General features: G+C 51.8%; 1 protein-coding gene across 2 annotated transcripts in view; it reads right to left on the reverse strand.

Annotated features, from left to right (window-relative positions):
• Positions 1–21,012, reverse strand: part of LOC128685077 (protein draper-like) — a 1,011,482-nt gene that overhangs the window by 287,169 nt on the left and 703,301 nt on the right. The window lies entirely within an intron of this gene.

Genomic DNA, 21,012 nt, shown 5'->3' on the forward strand with positions numbered 1-21,012 from the left:
CTACATGTGGCAGGAGTGCTACTTGCTGCTACATGTGGCAGGAGTGCTACTTGCTGCTACATGTGGCAGGAGTGCTACTTGCTGCTACATGTGGCAGGAGTGCTACTTGCTGCTACATGTGGCAGGAGTGCTAGTTGCTGCTGCATGTGGCAGGAGTGCTACTTGCTACTGCATGTGGCAGGAGTGCTAGTTGCTGCTACATGTGGCAGGAGTACTACTTGCTGCCACATGTGGCAGGAGTGCTAGTTGCTGCTACATGTGGCAGGAGTGCTACTTGCTGCTACATGTGGCAGGAGTGCTAGTTGCTGCTACATGTGGCAGGAGTGCTACTTGCTGCTACATGTGGCAGGAGTGCTACTTGTTGCTACATGTGGCAGGAGTGCTACTTGCTGCTACATGTGGCAGGAGTGCTACTTGTTGCTACATGTGGCAGGAGTGCTACTTGCTGCTACATGTGGCAGGAGTGCTACTTGCTGCTACATGTGGCAGGAGTGCTACTTGCTGCTACATGTGGCAGGAGTGCTACTTGCTGCTACATGTGGCAGGAGTGCTACTTGCTGCTACATGTGGCAGGAGTGCTACTTGCTGCTACATGTGGCAGGAGTGCTACTTGCTGCTACATGTGGCAGGAGTGCTACTTGCTGCTACATGTGGCAGGAGTGCTAGTTGCTGCTACATGTGGCAGGAGTGCTACTTGCTGCTACATGTGGCAGGAGTGCTACTTGCTGCTACATGTGGCAGGAGTGCTAGTTGCTGCTACATGTGGCAGGAGTGCTACTTGCTGCTACATGTGGCAGGAGTGCTACTTGCTGCTGCATGTGGCAGGAGTGCTAGTTGCTGCTACATGTGGCAGGAGTGCTAGTTGCTGCTACATGTGGCAGGAGTGCTAGTTGCTGCTACATGTGGCAGGAGTGCTGCTTGCTGCTACATGTGGCAGGAGTGCTAGTTGCTGCTACATGTGGCAGGAGTGCTACTTGTTGCTACATGTGGCAGGAGTGCTAGTTGCTGCTAGATGTGGCAGGAGTGCTACTTGTTGCTACATGTGGCAGGAGTGCTAGTTGCTGCTACATGTGGCAGGAGTGCTACTTGTTGCTACATGTGGCAGGAGTGCTAGTTGCTGCTACATGTGGCAGGAGTGCTACTTGCTGCTGCATGTGGCAGGAGTGCTACTTGCTGCTACATGTGGCAGGAGTGCTACTTGCTGCTACGTGTTGCAGGAGTGCTACTTGCTGCTACATGTGGCAGGAGTGCTACTTGTTGCTACATGTGGCAGGAGTGCTACTTGTTGCTACATGTGGCAGGAGTGCTACTTGTTGCTACATGTGGCAGGAGTGCTACTTGCTGCTGCATGTGGCAGGAGTGCTAGTTGCTGCTACATGTGGCAGGAGTGCTACTTGTTGCTACATGTGGCAGGAGTGCTACTTGCTGCTGCATGTGGCAGGAGTGCTAGTTGCTGCTACATGTGGCAGGAGTGCTACTTGTTGCTACATGTGGCAGGAGTGCTACTTGCTGCTACATGTGGTAGGAGTGCTAGTTGCTGCTACATGTGGCAGGAGTGCTACTTGCTGCTGCATGTGGCAGGAGTGCTACTTGCTGCTACATGTGGCAGGAGTGCTACTTGCTGCTGCATGTGGCAGGAGTGCTGCTTGCTGCTACATGTGGCAGGAGTGCTACTTGCTGCTACATGTGGCAGGAGTGCTACTTGCTGCTGCATGTGGCAGGAGTGCTAGTTGCTGCTACATGTGGCAGGAGTGCTACTTGCTGCTACATGTGGCAGGAGTGCTACTTGCTGCTACATGTGGCAGGAGTGCTAGTTGCTGCTACATGTGGCAGGAGTGCTAGTTGCTGCTACATGTGGCAGGAGTGCTAGTTGCTGCTGCATGTGGCAGGAGTGCTAGTTGCTGCTACATGTGGCAGGAGTGCTAGTTGCTGCTACATGTGGCAGGAGTGCTAGTTGCTGCTGCATGTGGCAGGAGTGCTGCTTGCTGCTACATGTGGCAGGAGTGCTACTTGCTGCTACATGTGGCAGGAGTGCTACTTGCTGCTACATGTGGCAGGAGTGCTACTTGCTGCTACATGTGGCAGGAGTGCTAGTTGCTGCTACATGTGGCAGGAGTGCTAGTTGCTGCTACATGTGGCAGGAGTGCTAGTTGCTGCTACATGTGGCAGGAGTGCTAGTTGCTGCTACATGTGGCAGGAGTGCTAGTTGCTGCTACATGTGGCAGGAGTGCTACTTGCTGCTACATGTGGCAGGAGTGCTAGTTGCTGCTACATGTGGCAGGAGTGCTAGTTGCTGCTACATGTGGCAGGAGTGCTAGTTGCTGCTACATGTGGCAGGAGGCTACTTTCTGCTACATGTGGCAGGAGTGCTACTTGCTGCTACATGTGGCAGGAGTGCTAGTTGCTGCTACATGTGGCAGGAGTGCTACTTGTTGCTACATGTGGCAGGAGTGCTAGTTGCTGCTACATGTGGCAGGAGTGCTACTTGTTGCTACATGTGGCAGGAGTGCTAGTTGCTGCTACATGTGGCAGGAGTGCTACTTGTTGCTACATGTGGCAGGAGTGCTACTTGCTGCTACATGTGGCAGGAGTGCTACTTGCTGCTACATGTGGCAGGAGTGCTAGTTGCTGCTACATGTGGCAGGAGTGCTACTTGCTGCTGCATGTGGCAGGAGTGCTAGTTGCTGCTACATGTGGCAGGAGTGCTACTTGCTGCTACATGTGGCAGGAGTGCTAGTTGCTGCTACATGTGGCAGGAGTGCTACTTGTTGCTACATGTGGCAGGAGTGCTACTTGCTGCTGCATGTGGCAGGAGTGCTAGTTGCTGCTACATGTGGCAGGAGTGCTACTTGCTGCTACATGTGGCAGGAGTGCTAGTTGCTGCTACATGTGGCAGGAGTGCTAGTTGCTGCTACATGTGGCAGGAGGCTACTTGCTGCTACATGTGGCAGGAGTGCTAGTTGCTGCTACATGTGGCAGGAGTGCTACTTGCTGCTACATGTGGCAGGAGTGCTAGTTGCTGCTACATGTGGCAGGAGGCTACTTTCTGCTACATGTGGCAGGAGTGCTACTTGCTGCTACATGTGGCAGGAGTGCTACTTGCTGCCACATGTGGCAGGAGTGCTACTTGCTGCTACATGTGGCAGGAGTGCTATATGCTGCTACATGTGGCAGGAGTGCTAGTTGCTGCTACATGTGGCAGGAGTGCTACTTGCTGCCACATGTGGCAGGAGTGCTAGTTGCTGCTACATGTGGCAGGAGTGCTACTTGCTGCCACATGTGGCAGGAGTGCTACTTGCTGCCACATGTGGCAGGAGTGCTACTTGCTGCTACATGTGGCAGGAGTGCTAGTTGCTGCTACATGTGGCAGGAGTGCTAGTTGCTGCCACATGTGGCAGGAGTGCTACTTGCTGCTACATGTGGCAGGAGTGCTACTTGCTGCTACATGTGGCAGGAGTGCTAGTTGCTGCTACATGTGGCAGGAGTGCTACTTGTTGCTACATGTGGCAGGAGTGCTACTTGTTGCTACATGTGGCAGGAGTGCTACTTGCTGCTACATGTGGCAGGAGTGCTACTTGCTGCTACATGTGGCAGGAGTGCTACTTGCTGCTACATGTGGCAGGAGTGCTAGTTGCTGCTACATGTGGCAGGAGTGCTAGTTGCTGCTACATGTGGCAGGAGTGCTACTTGCTGCTACATGTGGCAGGAGTGCTAGTTGCTGCTACATGTGGCAGGAGGCTACTTTCTGCTACATGTGGCAGGAGTGCTAGTTGCTGCTGCATGTGGCAGGAGTGCTAGTTGCTGCTGCATGTGGCAGGAGTGCTAGTTGCTGCTACATGTGGCAGGAGGCTACTTTCTGCTACATGTGGCAGGAGTGCTACTTGCTGCTACATGTGGCAGGAGTGCTACTTGCATGTGGCAGGAGTGCTACTTGCTATGCATGTGCAGGAGTGCTAGTTGCTGCTACATGTGGCAGGAGTACTACTTGCTGCCACATGTGGCAGGAGTGCTAGTTGCTGCTACGTGTGGCAGGAGTGCTACTTGCTGCCACATGTGGCAGGAGTGCTAGTTGCTGCTACGTGTGGCAGGAGTGCTAGTTGCTGCTACATTTGGCAGGAGTGCTAGTTGCTGTTGCATGTGGCAGGAGTGCTAGTTGCTGCTACATGTGGCAGGAGTGCTAGTTGCTGCTACATTTGGCAGGAGTGCTAGTTGCTGCTGCATGTGGCAGGAGTGCTAGTTGCTGCTACATGTAGCAGGAGGCTACTTTCTGCTACATGTGGCAGGAGTGCTAGTTGCTGCTGCATGTGACAGGAGTGCTAGTTGCTGCTACATGTGGCAGGAGTGTTACTTGCTGCCACATGTGGCAGGAGTGCTAGTTGCTGCTACGTGTGGCAGGAGTGCTACTTGCTGCTACGTGTGGCAGAAGTGCTACTTGCTGCCACATGTGGCAGGAGTGCTAGTTGCTGCTACGTGTGGCAGGAGTGCTACTTGCTGCTACATGTTGCAGGAGTGCTAGTTGCTGCTACGTGTGGCAGGAGTGCTGCTTGCTGCTACGTGTGGCAGGAGTGCTGCTTGCTGCTACGTGTGGCAGGAGTGCTAGTTGCTGCCACATGTGGCAGGAGTGCTACTTGCTGCTACATGTGGCAGGAGTGCTGCTTGCTGCTACGTGTGGCAGGAGTGCTACTTGCTGCCACATGTGGCAGGAGTGCTACTTGCTGCTACATGTGGCAGGAGTGTTAGTTACTGTCACATGTGGCAGGAGTGCTACTTGCTGCTACGTGTGGCAGGAGTGTTACTTACTGCCACATGTGGCAGGAGTGCTACTTGCTGCTACGTGTGGCAGGAGTGTTACTTGCTGCCACATGTGGCAGGAGTGCTAGTTGCTGCTACGTGTGGCAGGAGTGCTACTTGCTGCTACGTGTGGCAGGAGTGTTACTTGCTGCCACATGTGGCAGGAGTGCTACTTGCTGCTACGTGTGGCAGGAGTGTTACTTGCTGCCACATGTGGCAGGAATGCTACTTGCCTGGCAGGGTTCTTGCCAGCTGAAGTGATCTGGACGGTTCTTAGCCTTGTGGGAGATACTCTCCACCTTTCTTGAGGGCAGATCGGTGAGTATAGTCACGTATCGTATTTTCTACCATCCCTCTAAGACAATTTAGTTTCCCAGGTCAGCATGGGCTCAGAGCAGGTCACTCGTGCTTCTTGCAATTGCTGGAAAATTACGACTTGGTCCTGGATGCACTGGAAGGCAAATAAAATGCGGAAGTAGTGTTTACTGGCTTTGCAAAAACCTTAGATAAGTGCGACGATAGGGGAAGGGGACACGACACACACAATACCTTGAAAAGGAATAAGGAAGATGGGGCGGATGGGTGTTTACTTTCCAGACAAATGGATCCCAAAGAGTAATAATAAACAGAGTTAAGGCAGAGTCCTGCCACCGCAAGACGTTTGCTTTCTCAAGAAGGAGTACTCGCCCCATTTCTTTTTCTCGTTCTCGTATCTGATATAGAGAGGGACATAAATCATTGAACTTCATCATCTTTCGCAAAACGATACGAGAATTCGCTTAAGAGCGGCATACATAGAAGACACAGCGAGCCTCCTAGCTGTGATGACACACACAGTAGCAACGCAACACTGACTGAAGCGTGTTGCAATTATCACAGTGATAGCAACACTTCTAACACCTCTCTCTCTCCAATACCTCTAACACCTGCATTTCGTATACCTGCACCAACAACACCTGCATTTCGTATGCCTGCACCAACACCTGCATTTCCTACACCTGCACCAACAGCACCTGCATTTCCTATACCTGCACCAACACCTGCATTTCCTACACCTGCACCAACAACACCTGCACTTCCTATACCTGCACTCACACCTGCATTTCCTACACCTGCACCAACAACACCTGCATTTCCTACCCTGCACCTCCAACACTTTCACTTGCTACACCTGCGTTTTCTACACCAGAACTTCCCACACTTACACCTCCAACACTGTTACTGTATTAAGTGCAAACTAAGATGTCCACCTGTTTAAGTTAGTGAAAGTGTGAAGGCAGGTGAGGGAAGACACTGCCAGTCCCCGTGTAATATCTTCACACAGTCATAGTGTGAATGATGGTGGAAATGTTTCTTTTTCGAGTAACCCTGTGTGTGTGTGTGTGTGTGTGTGTGTGTGTGTGTGTGTGTGTGTGTGTGTGTGTGTGTGTGTGTGTGTGTGTGTACTGTTAAACTGGTAATCAACGTAATGGAACATGATACGTAATTAATGAATATGTACGTATTTTTCCTTTTATTTACGTTAACAAGTTTTGTAATGGTGAGTGTAAACACTGATTCTGGTGGCAAGTGTCACGAGAAATAGGTGTGACATTTGTAACTGTTAAATAAGAATAATACCCCCCAAAAAAATTTATCAGTAATTGTGATACTGAAGAATGTTCTGTAGTGGATGTTGCAAGAGGCGCCCGTCCTGTGCTCCGGAGAAGACGAAAGAGAGAGAGAGAGAGAGCGAAACGTCGTATATACAAGTGAAATTATCACTCCATTCGCTTCACACACTCCTGAGTGTCTGACACTTCCCTCCCACAGGTAAGTTAATTATGTTGTCAGCGGTGGATCAAAATCCATCACTGATAACAACCCGTCCTGCTCCAACCCACAGCCCATCCTGCTCCAACCCACAACCCGTCCTGCTCCAACCCACAACCCATCCTGCTCCAACCCACAGCCCATCCTGCTCCAACCCACAACCCATCCTGCTCCAACCCACAACCCATCCTGCTCCAACCCACAACCCATCCTGCTCCAACCCACAGCCCATCCTGCTCCAACCCACAACCCATCCTGCTCCAACCCACAACCCATCCTGCTCCAACCCACAACCCATCCTGCTCCAACCCACAGCCCATCCTGCTCCAACCCACAACCCATCCTGCTCCAACCCACAACCCATCCTGCTCCAACCCACAGCCCATCCTGCTCCAACCCACAACCCATCCTGCTCCAACCCACAACCCATCCTGCTCCAACCCACAGCCCATCCTGCTCCAACCCACAACCCATCCTGCTCCAACCCACAACCCATCCTGCTCCAACCCACAGCCCATCCTGCTCCAACCCACAACCCATCCTGCTCCAACCCACAACCCATCCTGCTCCAACCCACAGCCCATCCTGCTCCAACCCACAACCCATCCTGCTCCAACCCACAACCCATCCTGCTCCAACCCACAGCCCATCCTGCTCCAACCCACAACCCATCCTGCTCCAACCCACAACCCATCCTGCTCCAACCCACAGCCCATCCTGCTCCAACCCACAACCCATCCTGCTCCAACCCACAACCCATCTTGCTCCAACCCACAGCCCATCCTGCTCCAACCCACAGCCCATCCTGCTCCAACCCACAACCCATCCTGCTCCAACCCACAACCCATCCTGCTCCAACCCACAGCCCATCCTGCTCCAACCCACAACCCATCCTGCTCCAACCCACAGCCCATCCTGCTCCAACCCACAACCCATCCTGCTACAACCCACAGCCCATCCTGCTCCAACCCACAACCCATCCTGCTCCAACCCACAGCCCATCCTGCTCCAACCCACAACCCATCCTGCTCCAACCCACAACCCATCCTGCTCCAACCCACAACCCATCCTGCTCCAACCCACAACCCATCCTGCTCCAACCCACAACCCATCCTGCTCCAACCCACAACCCATCCTGCTCCAACCCACAACCCATCCTGCTCCAACCCACAACCCATCCTGCTCCAACCCACAACCCATCCTGCTCCAACCCACAACCCATCCTGCTCCAACCCACAACCCATCCTGCTCCAACCCACAGCCCATCCTGCTCCAACCCACAACCCATCCTGCTCCAACCCACAACCCATCCTGCTCCAACCCACAACCCATCCTGCTCCAACCCACAACCCATCCTGCTCCAACCCACAACTCATCCTCCCTCTATCCACAAGTCTACTTATATTAAGGATATACAGAGGTATATCATCTCTCGCCTTGTTATACTACATCATATAACGCCATATCATTTTCATAAAAGGTAAGCCGGTAAGGCGCCGTAAGACCTCGGTCAAGTGACCAGGAAAAAAAGCCAGTGAGTGGGTCATTACCTGTCTAACAGCCGGATCAGGAGACACTTCCAGCTCTCTTCTGAGTAAGAAAGTGCCTCACCCAAGGGCATAAATAAAGACATGTCCCCCCCCTTCAAGTCAACGTGAGTTCCACTAACTATACACAACACTAACAACATACTGATAACCACACCACTACGTCTCTTCTTCCTTTCCTACTACCTCTCTTGTCCTGTCCCTGTCTGCTGACCTATATATACTCCCTCCTTCTCTCCTTTCTGTTAGTGTGACTTCGTAAATGGTCCAAGTCGGACCGAAACGTCGTCGTAAGCTCCTTTCTCCTATGTGCGGGCTATTTGTGTATTGTTCCAATTATAGTATTGTGACTTTGTGTTATTTAACATACTGATAAATGAGACACTTGTGCGACGTTTGGGGAATCTTTATCGTGGAAACGTTTCGCCACGCAGTGGCTTCTTCAGTCCAATACGGAGAAAGGGGAAAGATGAGAAGGAGGAGTTTGAGGTAATCAGTCCCTCAGCCTAGAGTCGATGTGTTCAGCAAATTAGTCTTAACAAAAATCAACATTGACGGACTGAGCACAAGGGTGCACAATATACTAGCCACTACCGTCCACAGGATGGGTAATGGGTGCACAGTATACTAGCCACTACCATCCCCAGAATGGGTAATGGGTGCACAGCAAACTAGCCATTTCAGCCACAAAATCCGAACCTGCAATTGTGTGTGCACACGTGTGGAAAGATTACACGTGTGTGTATACTGTGTATGTGCACGCGTGTGTAAAGATTACCTATGTGTGCGTATCCTGTATATGGTGGGGTGCGCAGGCGTGTTTACAGAGTACGTGTACTCAACTAATTGTTCTCACCTAATTGTGGTTGCAGGGGTCTATTCACAGTTCCTGGTCCCGCTTCTCTGCTGGCCGCTATTGGTTTCACACACTCCTGGCTGCGTGAGCCCTGCCATACTTATTCTTAAAGCAATGTATGGATTCTCCCTCTATCACTTCGTTGTCTACAGTAGGTCGTTCCACTTCCTGACCACACTCTAAGGCTTACCTGGAGGTTACCTGGAGGTTATTCCGGGGATCAACGCCCCCGCGGCCCGGTCCACGACCAGGCCTCCCGATGGATCAGGGCCTGATCAACTAGGCTGTTACTGCTGGCCGCACGCAGTCCAACGTACGAGCCACAGCCCGGCTGATACGGCACTGACTTTAGGTATCTGTCCAGCTCTCTCTTGAAGGCAGCCAGGGGTTTATTGGCAATTCCCCTAATGCTTGATGGGAGGCTGTTGAACAGTTTTGGGCCCCGGACACTTATGGTGTTTTCTCTTAGTGTACCAATGGCGCCCCTACTTTTTATTGGCGGCATTTTGGATCGCCTGCCCAGTCTTTTACTTTCGTAGGGAGTGATTTCTGTGTGCAGATTTGGGACCATTCCTTCCAAGATTTTCCAAGTGTAGATTATGATATATCTCTCCCTCCTGCGTTCCAACGAGTACAAGTCAAGTGCTTTCAAGCGTTCCCAGTAGTTAAGGTGCTTGACAGAACTTATACGTGCAGTAAAGGATCTCTGTACACTCTCTAGATCTGCGATTTCACCTGCTTTGTATGGAGATGTTAATGTACAGCAGTATTCCAGCCTAGAGAGAACAAGTGATTTGAAAAGGATCATCATGGGCTTGGCATCTCTCGTTTTGAAAGTTCTCATTATCCATCCTATCATTTTCTTTGCACGTGCGATCGTGGCACTGTTGTGATCCTTGAAAGTGAGATCCTCAGACATTACTACTCCCAGGTCCCTTACATTATTTTTCCGCTCTATTGTATGGCCGGAGTCAGTAGTATACTCTGTTCTAGTTATCTCCTCCAGTTTTCCATAACGGAGTAGTTGGAATTTGTCCTCATTTGTCCTCATCCCTGCGACTCGTCTGTGTTTTTAACTTCCAGTTGTGCCCTTGTGTACCTGTGACCCCCCTCTCAAACACACTCTGTCTACCCGTCAATTCCTTTCAGTATTTTTTTCGTTTGTAATTTGTCACCTCTGGTACTTCTGTCCTCCAACCTCGTCAGGTTTAGCTCTTAGCTCACATTTCACAGCTCCAAGACCAGTTTCTTTGCATGCTTTATCAGGAGAGGGTTCTATACTGGCGCTGCGTACCCGAAGATGAGCCTGACATATGCCGTGTATCAGGTCGTGAATTCCTCCTTGTTAGAGCTCCTGAAAGCCGTCCTTAAATTTGCCAGCTTCGTGTTTGCTGCGGTGGTTATAGTTAGTGCGTGTCTCTGATAATATGTTCGGAGCTATGCTAACCCCGAGGTCGTCTTTCAGAGACGTTTGCAGCCTTTGTCCCCTGAGTCCGTACTCTGTTGCCGGTTGTCTTTGTCTTCTCCCGTGTATTCTTGTAGATTGTTTTCTCATCAACTACACATCATCTACAATCAGGAACACCTTTCGCTCGATTTCTTCTGTCCTGTCGTTTACATACACAAGAAACAGTACAGGTCTCAGAGATCATGGAGTTGAATTCTTCAGGCTGAGGGACTGACCACCTCAGCTCCATGGAGTTGAACTCTTCTCCAGGCTGAGGGACTGACCACCTCAGCTCCATGGAGCTGAACTCTTCTCCAGGCTGAGGGACTGACCACCTCAAATGCTTTTTCTCCAAGGTTAATGGACTGATTACATCATCTTCATTTCTCTCCCACACCTGTTGCCTCTTAATTCTGGGGTGGTTTTGGGTAGGGGTAGCTTTGATAAGGACCTGCCTTGTATGGGTCAGTAGGCCTTCTGCAATGTTCCTCCAATCTTATGTTCTCTGTATTTGACTGAAGAGGCCTACTATGTAGGCGAAACATTTCAACAATAAAGATACCCAACTGCTGCACATGTGTCGTAATCATCAACTTGTCGGTATTTTATGCCATTTTCAACACTACAGTTTGTGGAACCCCACTCATCACACTCGCCCATTCTAACTCCTTCTCACAGATAATAACTGTTTCGCTCCTGTTTAATTCTTGATCCACTGTAGTGCTTTCCCTGTTAGTCCTGTCTACTCCTCTAGCTGTCGTAGCTTTTCCTGCGGGTGCTGTTACAGAACTGAACACTGGAGAAGAAATATAGGTTTGCGTATCAGAAGGACTTGCCTAGTATGGGCCAGTAGGCCTGGAACTGTGACTCGACCCCTGCAACCACAATTAGGTGAGCGCAGTGTTCTTCCTGTCAGAGAGGAAAGCAGAGGGGGGAGGGGGAGGGAAAGGTCAGCCACACAGGTTTGTTGAAGAGACCCAGGAGCTGGAATTTAACCTCCTCCTAGTTCTTATATTTTAAGATATACCCAGTGTTAATTAAGTGCGTTCTCTTACCTCCTCTCTCTCTTCCTTCTCGTATTCTGTCTCAATTTACTTTCCTGTTCTTCCTCTTCCTCCCTCGGTTTGTATCCTCTCCCTCTTTACTCCCTTCTTCCCTTTCCAGTTCACCGCTTCTCCTTACATCCCTTGTGTAGCCTATTGCTTCTATCTCTGTTCCTGTGCTTCCCCAGTCTCTCTCATTCTACCTTTCTTCCCCTTCCTCTTCTCTTCCTGTCTACCTCTTCCTGTCTCTCTAAACACTTGTCCCGGAGCCCGCTTCCAGCACTCTGAGAGAGAGAGAGAGAGAGAGAGAGAGAGAGAGAGAGAGAGAGAGAGAGAGAGAGAGAGAGAGAGAGAGAGAGAGAGAGAGAGAGAGAGAGAGAGAGAGAGAGAGAGAGAAAGAGAAAGAGATAGAGAGAGAGAGAGAGAGAGAGAGAGAGAGAGAGAGAGAGAGAGAGAGAGAGAGAGAGAGAGAGAGAGAGAGAGAGAGAACATAAAGAAGCAGTGCAGCTGGCCTACTGACCCATACTAGGCAGATCTTTCTCAAACCCACTAACAAGAATATTCTCCCAGCCCATCATCAATGCTACTCAAGGAATAAGCTTTGATAACCCCCATTAATTTATGTATAAGTCCCACTCATCTCCAACCTCTCTCACTCATGTATTTATCTCACCCATATTTGAAGCTACCCAACAATGACCCTACTAGGTAGTTAGGTAGGGTCAGTATCATCTCCGATGTCAACACCGTCATGTCATAGAAGCTAAAACGTTCTGCAGTTTTAAAAATAGGTGAATAAATACATGAGTGGGTGGGTGTGAGGTGAACCTGACTAGCTTGTGCTAACAGGTAGATGTGACCTGGACCTAACTATGTTGGGTCAGTGGCTTAAGCCGGTAGGGGATTTAGACATGCCTAGCACGGGCCAGTAGGCCTGCTGCAGTGTTCCTCCTTTCTTACATTCTCTCTCGGCTTGGGAGACAACACTGTGTATCTCCCTCCCAGGCTTTGATTGGTGTCGTGGGTACGGGAGTAAATTCTTGGGTATTTTAGGGTAGGACCTGCCTTGTATGGGCCAGTAGGCCCTCTGCAGTGTTCCACCATTCTTATGTTCTTATGCTCCACGAGATGTTGACGAGCGTAATGCATGCAAAATATTCACCAGCTCTGAGCTGAGGATTTGCAGCCTGCGCGACCATCTTCGAATCCTCCCAGTGAATCGCTAAGCGTTTCGCAAACTTTTGATAACCTTACGTTTCATCCTGGCGACGTTTCACCAGGTATTCACGAACGAGTATCCCAGAAATAACCTAGGGATAACTGGAATACCTGGTCAAAGTGTCCGATGCCTCACAACAGGTAGTGCGAGTCACAGGTAGTATGCGTCATGCAGGTAGTGCTGCACGCAAGCAGTGTGCGTCACGGCAGGTAGCGTGCATCATGCAGGTAGTGTGCGTCACGTATGTAGTGTGCGTCACGCAGGCAGTGTGCGTCATGCAGGTAACTAGCAGGAGAGTGAGTCAGTGGCTGACTCTGGGGCCGCCAGCACGACACAACCTATGTACCTGGAAGATAGTTTCTCTTACTTATAACTGATGCTGTGACTGTGCTACTGTTGCTGTTTTCTTCCTGTTGCTGTTGTCTTCCTGTTGCTGCTACTATTGCTGTTGATGATAACAGTACATCACCCTTTAAGATGTAGATTTGCGGGACAAATGGTATTGTATACAGATTTGATATTCATACTGCTGTTAAGAGGATAAGAACAAGTGATGGTGTACAAGAGGAAGAACAAGTGGTGGTGTACAAGAGGAAGAACAAGTGGTGGTGTACAAGAGGAAGAACAAGTGGTGGTGTACAAGAGGAAGAACAAGTGGTGGTGTACAAGAGGAAGAACAAGTGGTGGTGTACAAGAGGAAGAACAAGTGGTGGTGTACAAGAGGGCGAACAAGTGGTGGTGTACAATATAGTAAACGCTTAATCGCCAGTAATTAAGAAGAGGTCGTTACTAGGGGCTCGAGTGGCTAGTTGCTGGACGCTTCCACAAGACAGTTGAGTGGCGGGAGTGGGGGGAGTGTTGTCGTGAGTTAATGGAAGAGAGTGGGTCAGAAAGGAGTTTGACAGAAACGGTCGGTCTTCCAACACCTGGCGCTGTCGAAATAAATGGTATAAAATACCGACACAATGGAAATATAAACACATATGCAGTATAATGTGATCCTTTATTGACTACGTTTCGCCCACACAGTGGGCTTTTTCAAGTCACAAACAGAACTACCTGGGAACGCGAGTATTTATAGTCAGGTTCAGAATGCTGAGGTCAGATGCAGCATTCTCCACCTGACCTCAGCATTCTGAACTTGACTATAAATACTCGCGTTCCTTCCACCCCAGGTAGTTCTGAAGATTGAGACACTTATGCAGCATATGGGAATCTTTATTCAGGAAACGTACATTTTACAAGATTGATGGACTGAACACATCGACTCCAGGCTGAGGGACTGATTACCTCATACTCCTCCTCTCCTTACGCCTTCCTCTTTGTATTGGACTGATGAAGCCACTGTGTGGCGAAACGTTTCCTGAATAAAGATTCCCATATGCTGCATAAGTGTCTCAATCTTCAGAACTACCTGGGGTGGAAGGAACGCGAGTATTTATAGTCAAGTTCAGAATGCTGAGGTCAGGTGGAGAATGCTGCATCTGACCTCAGCATTCTGAACCTGACTATAAATACTCGCGTTCCTTCCACCCCAGGTAGTTCTGTTTGTGACTTGAAAAAGCCCACTGTGTGGGCGAAACGTAGTCAATAAAGGATCACATTATACTGCATATGTGTTTACATTTCCACCTGGCGCTGTCATTCCGCAGAATGTTTGGATGCTGGGAACTAATGACGTAGAATTACGCAGGTGGTTATTTACGTTTCAGAGTATTTAGAAAGATGAAGATCCACGGGAACTTGGGAAGGAGAACACACACACACACACACACACACACACACACACACACACACACACACACACACACACACACACACACACACACACACACACACACACATGAGCACTTTTTTTTTAAATATACCACAGGCGTGGATAGAACCCGCGATCGAAGTCATAAAAATCCAGACCGAAACGTTTCGCCTACACAGTAGGCTTTTTTAGTCGTGTGCAGAGAGAGCAGAATCAGAGATGTGAAGACGATGTAATCAGACCATCACCCTTGATAGACTCGACTGAAGAATCTTTCTGTGTAGGCGAAACGTTTCGGAATAAAGGTACTTAACTGGTGCACATAAGATGGAGTACTGCAGCATGCTAGTCAGATCCAATTTACCTACTGAACCAAGCTAGTCAGGTCCAAGTTACCTACTGAACCAAGCTAGTCAGGTCCAAGTTACCTACTGAACCAAGCTAGTCAGGTCCAAGTTACCTACTGAACCAAGCTAGTCAGGTCCAAGTTACCTACTGAACCAAGCTAGGCAGGTCCAAGTTACCTACTGAACCAAGCTAGTCAGGTCCAAGTTACCTACTGAACCAACCTAGTCAGGTCCAAGTTACCTACTGAACCAAGCTAGTCAGGTCCAAGTTACCTACTGAACCAAGCTAGTCAGGTCCAAGTTACCTACTGAACCAAGCTAGTCAGGTCCAAGTTACCTACTGAACCAAGCTAGTCAGGTCCAAGTTACCTACTGAACCAAGCTAGCCAGGTCCAAGTTACGTACTGAACCAAGCTAGTCAGGTCCAAGTTACCTACTGAACCAAGCTAGTCAGGTCCAAGTTACCTACTGAACCAAGCTAGTCAGGTCCAAGTTACCTACTGAACCAAGCTAGTCAGGTCCAAGTTACCTACTGAACCAAGCTAGTCAGGTCCAAGTTACCTACTGAACCAAGCTAGTCAGGTCCAAGTTACCTACTGAACCAAGCTAGCCAGGTCCAAGTTACGTACTAAACCAAGCTAGTCAGGTCCAAGTTACCTACTGAACCAAGCTAGTCAGGTCCAAGTTACCTACTGAACCAAGCTAGTCAGGTCCAAGTTACCTACTGAACCAAGCTAGTCAGGTCCAAGTTACCTACTGAACCAAGCTAGTCAGGTCCAAGTTATCTACTGAACCAAGCTATTCAGGTCCAAGTCACCTACTGAACCAAGCTAGTCAGGTCCAAGTCACCTACTGGCCCATGCTAGTCAGGTCCAAGTCACCTACTGGCCCATGCTAGTCAGGTCCAAGTTATCTACTGAACCAAGCTAGTCAGGTCCAAGTTACCTACTGAACCAAGCTAGTCAGGTCCAAGTTACCTACTGAACCAAGCTATTCAGGTCCAAGTCACCTACTGAACCAAGCTAGTCAGGTCCAAGTCACCTACTGGCCCATGCTAGTCAGGTCCAAGTCACCTATCATGTGGGAGTTCGACACGTGGATTAGGTAAAGAAATACTCACGTAGGCTGGTAGTACGTATAATTACAGATAATGTGAGTAGCGCCCTTACAGCCGTAACCTAGTCTCTCTGCTCTCTCTCGTACAACTGACCGACTGGCCGCCCACAGTACCCATATGTGAGGGGGTCTTTGAATAGTGCCAGGTCAGCACAATATGAATAGACAGTGACTCAGGCAGAGACGGTTGGTCGTGAGTCAACTGGCACAGTGGTTACTGGTAACTGGTTACTACTACTGAGACACCTACTGGCCCATGCTAGTCAGGTCCAAGTTACCTACTGAACCAAGCTAGTCACGTCCAAGTTACCTACTGAACCAAGCTAGTCAGGTCCAAGTTACCTACTGAACCAAACTAGTCAGGTCCAAGTTACCTACTGAACCAAGCTAGTCAGGTCCAAGTTATCTACTGAACCAAGCTAGGCAGGTCCAAGTTACCTACTGGCCCATGCTAGTCAGGTCCAAGTTACCTACTGGCCCATGCTAGTCAGGTCCAAGTTACCTACTGAACCAAGCTAGTCAGGTCCAAGTCACCTACTGGCCCATGCTAGTCAGGTCCAAGTTACCTACTGAACCAAGCTAGTCAGGTCCAAGTTACCTACTGAACCAAGCTAGCCAGGTCCAAGTTGCGTACTGAACCAAGCTAGTCAGGTCCAAGTTGCGTACTGAACCAAGCTAGTCAGGTCCAAGTTACGTACTGAACCAAGCTAGTCAGGTCCAAGTTACCTACTGAACCAAGCTAGTCAGGTCCAAGTTACCTACTGAACCAAGCTAGTCAGGTCCAAGTTACCTACTGAACCAAGCTAGTCAGGTCCAAGTTACCTACTGAACCAAGCTAGTCAGGTCCAAGTTACCTACTGAACCAAGCTAGTCAGGTCCAAGTCACCTACTGAACCAAGTTAGTCAGGTCCAAGTCACCTACTGAACCAAGCTAGTCAGGTCCAAGTCACCTACTGGCCCATGCTAGTCAGGTCCAAGTCACATTTACTTAAGAAGGAAGAAACATTGCAGTATGACGGTTACCATATTTAAGGAAACAGAGTTAAACTACTTGTACTAAAATAAATAAATAAATAATAATAATAATAATAATAATAATAATAATAATAATAATAATAATAATAATAATAGTGATTGTAATCAGATTTACCGCTGAACCCGTAAGGGTAGTGTAGCGCACTTTACCAGAAATATATTAAGAAGGATCAGATTAAGAAGGATATAACTGATGAAGGTAGAACAAGCAAATGAATGGATAGAATTAGAAGAGAGAGAATCAAGTGAAAGTTTAGTGTGGTGGAGGGTGTGTGGTGGAGGGTGTGTGGTGGAGGGTGTGTGGTGGAGGGTGTGTGGTGGAGGGTGTGTGGTGGAGGGTGTGTGGTGGAGGATGTGTGGTGGAGGGTGTGTGGTGGAGGGTGTGTGGTGGAGGGTGTGTGGTGGAGGATGTGTGGTGGAGGGTGTGTGGTGGAGGGTGTGTGGTGGAGGATGTGTGGTGGAGGGTGTGTGGTGGAGGGTGTGTGGTGGAGGGTATGTGGTGGAGGGTGTGTGATGGAGGGTGTGTGGTGGAGGGTGTGTGGTGGAGGGTGTGTGGTGGAGGGTGTGTGGTGGAGGGTGTGTGGTGGAGGATGTGTGGTGGAGGGTGTGTGGTGGAGGGTGTGTGGTGGAGGATGTGTGGTGGAGGGTGTGTGGTGGAGGGTGTGTGGTGGAGGGTGTGTGGTGGAGGGTGTGTGGTGGAGGGTGTGTGGTGGAGGATGTGTGGTGGAGGGTGTGTGGTGGAGGGTATGTGGTGGAGGGTGTGTGATGGAGGGTGAGGGGTGGAGGGTGTGTGGTGATGATGGGTGGTGGAGGAATGTTGTGCGGTTGTGGGTGTGTGGTGGAGGGTGTATGGTGGAGGGTGTGTGGTGGAGGGTGTGTGGTGGAGGGTGTGTGGTGGAGGGTGTGTGGTGGAGGGTGTGTGGTGGAGGGTGTGAGGTGGAGGGTGTGTGGTGGAGAGTGTGTGTGGTGTGAGGTACAGTGTGAAGTGGAGGCTGTGAGGTGTGTGTGGTGGAGGGTGTGTGGTGGAGGGTGTGTACAGGTGGAGGGAGGCTGTGTGGTGGAGGGTGTGTGGTGGAGGGTGTGTGGTGGAGGGTGTGTTGGTGGAGGGTGTGTGGTGGAGGGTGTGTGGTGGAGGGTGTGTGGTGGTGAAGTGGAGGGTGTGTGGTGGAGGGTGTGTGGTGGAGGGTGTGTGGTGGAGGGTGTGTGGTGGAGGGTGTGTGGTGGAGGGTGTGTGGTGGAGGGTGTGTGGGGGAGGGTGTGTGGTGGAGGGTGTGTGGTGGAGGTGTGTGGTGGAGGGTGTGTGGTGGAGTGTGTGTGGTGGAGGGTGTGTGGTGGAGGGTGTGTGGTGGAGGGTGTGTGGTGGAGGGTGTGTGGTGGAGGGTGTGTGGTGGAGGATGTGTGGTGGAGGGTGTGTGGTGGAGGGTGTGTGGTGGAGGGTGTGTGGTGGAGGATGTGTGGTGGAGGGTGTGTGGTGGAGGGTGTGTGGTGGAGGGTGTGTGGTGGAGGGGTGTGTGGTGGAGGGTGTGTGGTGGAGGGTGTGTGGTGGAGGGTGTGTGGTGGAGGGTGTGTGGTGGAGGGTGTGTGGTGGAGTGTGTGTGGTGGAGGGTGTGTGGTGGAGGGTGTGTGGTGGAGGGTGTGTGGTGGAGGGTGTGTGGTGGAGGGTGTGTGGTGGAGGGTGTGTGGTGGAGGGTGTGTGGTGGAGGGTGTGTGGTGGAGGGTGTGTGGTGGAGGGTGTGTGGTGGAGGGTGTGTGGTGGAGGGTGTGTGGTGGAGGGTGTGTGGTGGAGGGTGTGTGGTGGAGGTTGTGTGGTGGAGGATGTGTGGTGGAGGGTGTGTGGTGGAGGGTGTGTGGTGGAGGATGTGTGGTGGAGGGTGTGTGGTGGAGGATGTGTGGTGGAGGGTGTGTGGTGGAGGGTGTGTGGTGGAGGATGTGTGGTGGAGGGTGTGTGGTGGAGGATGTGTGGTGGAGGGTGTGTGGTGGAGGATGTGTGGTGGAGGGTGTGTGGTGGAGGGTGTGTGGTGGAGGATGTGTGGTGGAGGATGTGTGGTGGAGGGTGTGTGGTGGAGGATGTGTGGTGGAGGGTGTGTGGTGGAGGGTGTGTGGTGGAGGGTGTGTGGTGGAGGGTGTGTGGTGGAGGGTGTGTGGTGGAGGGTGTGTGGTGGAGGGTGTGTGGTGGAGGGTGTGTGGTGGAGGGTGTGTGGTGGAGGGTGTGTGGTGGAGGGTGTGTGGTGGACGGTGTGTGGTGGACGGTGTGTGGTGGAGGGTGTGTGGTGGAGGGTGTGTGGTGGAGGGTGTGTGGTGGAGGGTGTGTGGTGGAGGGTGTGTGGTGGAGGGTGTGTGGTGGAGGGTGTGTGGTGGAGGGTGTGTGGTGGAGGGTGTGTGGTGGAGGGTGTGTGGTGGAGGGTGTGTGGTGGAGGGTGTGTGGTGGAGGGTGTGTGGTGGAGGGTGTGTGGTGGAGGGTGTGTGGTGGAGGGTGTGTGGTGGAGGGTGTGTGGTGGAGGGTATGTGGTGGAGGGTGTGTGGTGGAGGGTATGTGGTGGAGGGTGTGTGGTGGAGGGTGTGTGGTGGAGGGTGTGTGGTGGAGGGTGTGTGGTGGAGGGTGTGTGGTGGAGGGTGTGTGGTGGAGGGTGTGTGGTGGAGGGTGTGTGGTGGAGGGTGTGTGGTGGAGGGTGTGTGGTGGAGGGTGTGTGGTGGAGGGTGTGTGGTGGAGGGTGTGTGGTGGAGGGTGTGTGGTGGAGGGTGTGTGGTGGAGGGTGTGTGGTGGAGGGTGTGTGGTGGAGGGTGTGTGGTGGAGGGTGTGTGGTGGAGGGTGTGTGGTGGAGGGTGTGTGGTGGAGGGTATGTGGTGGAGGGTGTGTGGTGGAGGGTGTGTGGTGGAGGGTGTGTGGTGGAGGGTGTGTGGTGGAGGGTGTGTGGTGGAGGGTGGGTGGTGGAGGGTGTGTGGTGGAGGGTGTGTGGTGGAGGGTGTGTGGTGGAGGGTGTGTGGTGGAGGGTGTGTGGTGGAGGGTGTGTGGTGGAGGGTGTGTGGTGGAGGGTGTGAGGTGGAGGGTGTGTGGTGGAGAGTGTGGTGGAGGGTGTGAGGTACAGGGTGTGAAGTGGAGGCTGTGAGGTGGAGGGTGTGTGGTGGAGGGTGTGTGGTGGAGGGTGTGTGGTGGAGGGTGTGTGGTGGAGGGTGTGTGGTGGAGGGTGTGTGGTGGAGGGTGTGTGGTGGAGGGTATGTGGTGGAGGGTGTGTGGTGGAGGGTGTGTGGTGGAGGGTGTGTGGTGGAGGGTGTGTGGTGGAGGGTGTGTGGTGGTGTGTGGTGGAGGGGTGTGTGTGGTGGAGGGTGTGTGGTGGAGGGTGTGTGGTGGAGGGTGTGTGGTGGAGGGTGTGTGGTGGAGGGTGTGTGGTGGAGGGTGTGTGGTGGAGGGTGTGTGGTGGAGGGTGTGTGGTGGAGGGTGTGTGGTGGAGGGTGTGTGGTGGAGGGTGTGTGGTGGAGGGTGTGTGGTGGAGGGTGTGTGGTGGAGGGTATGTGGTGGAGGGTGTGTGGTGGAGGGTATGTGGTGGAGGGTGTGTGGTGGAGGGTGTGTGGTGGAGGGTATGTGGTGGAGGGTGTGTGGTGGAGGGTGTGTGGTGGAGGGTGTGTGGTGGAGGGTGTGTGGTGGAGGGTGTGTGGTAGAGGGTATGTGGTGCAGGGTGTGTGGTGGAGGGTGTGTGGTGGAGGGTGTGTGGTGGAGGGTGTGTGGTGGAGGGTGTGTGGTGGAGGGTGTGTGGTGGGGGGTGTGTGGTGGAGGGTGTGTGGTGGAGGGTGTGAGGTGGAGGGTGTGTGGTGGAGTGTGTGGTGGAGGGTGTGAGGTACAGGGTGTGAAGTGGAGGCTGTGAGGTGGAGGGTGTGTGGTGGAGGGTGTGTGGTGGAGGGTGTGTGGTGCAGGGTGTGTGGTGGAGGGTGTGTGGTGGAGGGTGTGTGGTGGAGGGTGTGTGGTGGAGGGTGTGTGGTGGAGGGTGTGAGGTGGAGGGTATGTAGTGGAGGGTGTGTGGTGGAGGGTGTGTGGTGGAGGGTGTGTG

Source organism: Cherax quadricarinatus, chromosome 5 (assembly GCF_038502225.1).
Source record: "Cherax quadricarinatus isolate ZL_2023a chromosome 5, ASM3850222v1, whole genome shotgun sequence".
Classification (NCBI taxonomy): Eukaryota; Metazoa; Arthropoda; class Malacostraca; order Decapoda; family Parastacidae; genus Cherax; species Cherax quadricarinatus.